Below are 866 nucleotides of genomic sequence, written 5' to 3'. Positions count from 1 at the left end.
TATTTCCCCAAAGCTGGCATTATGTATGGAATTTTTCCAAACATAAAAGTAAGTTATAGATGGGTTGTAATCAGTAAATGAAAGTTGGAGGGAGATAACCTTAGGTTTTGCATCGGGGCATTGAAATAATAAGTGCCTCGGCCGTGGCAATACAATTAACGTCTTGTTTAGCATTCATGATCAATATTGTATAGGTTGTTAATAGGATTCAGTTGTCTTCTGTAACGTATGTGGTCGCGCAAGGAACTTTAATGAACTAAGAAAAAGATTTTGTTTTATAGGATATAGTCGTTTTTTAGCGCCATTATTGTACAAATCTACAACATTGTGGATAGTGTTTCATCTTGGCAATAGTATGGTTTCAGAGTATCTAAGTAGACTGAGTTCTTGTAACATTATTTCCATCTATTTCCGATTAGTACTCAATAACCAAGACGACTTGCTCTGCAAAATATTCAACCTTTCCCCTAAAGATATCAGCAATCATTCGCGAAGGTCCCGGCGTCTGAAATGTAATCTAGCTTTGCGTATGCACCGAGGTTACAGATGCCACGTAATTTGTCAGGCATCCCAGAGTTACGCGCATAATCGTAATCATTATCCTAGAGGGCGATTAGTAATGGCAGGGTAATTTCGTGTGGTTTACGGTTATTGTGGAAGTAATTTCTGTTCGTGTGTTTAAAAGAAACTTATAAGGTCAATGATTGAGTAACGCGTATATTGATGATTATTATTATCATAAGGGTATTCAGTATAACCCTCTCACAATAAGTTTAGCCGTGATAGTGAGACTGATCTCCATCATTAGTTCGTATATCCATCGCAACATTGTCCACAATGCTTGTGAAGTGCTGTACCGCCTTAAT

Source organism: Penaeus monodon, chromosome 25 (genome assembly GCF_015228065.2).
Source record: "Penaeus monodon isolate SGIC_2016 chromosome 25, NSTDA_Pmon_1, whole genome shotgun sequence".
Classification (NCBI taxonomy): domain Eukaryota; kingdom Metazoa; phylum Arthropoda; class Malacostraca; order Decapoda; family Penaeidae; genus Penaeus; species Penaeus monodon.
The sequence above is the reverse complement of the archived record's forward strand: the minus strand, read 5'-3'. Positions refer to the sequence as shown.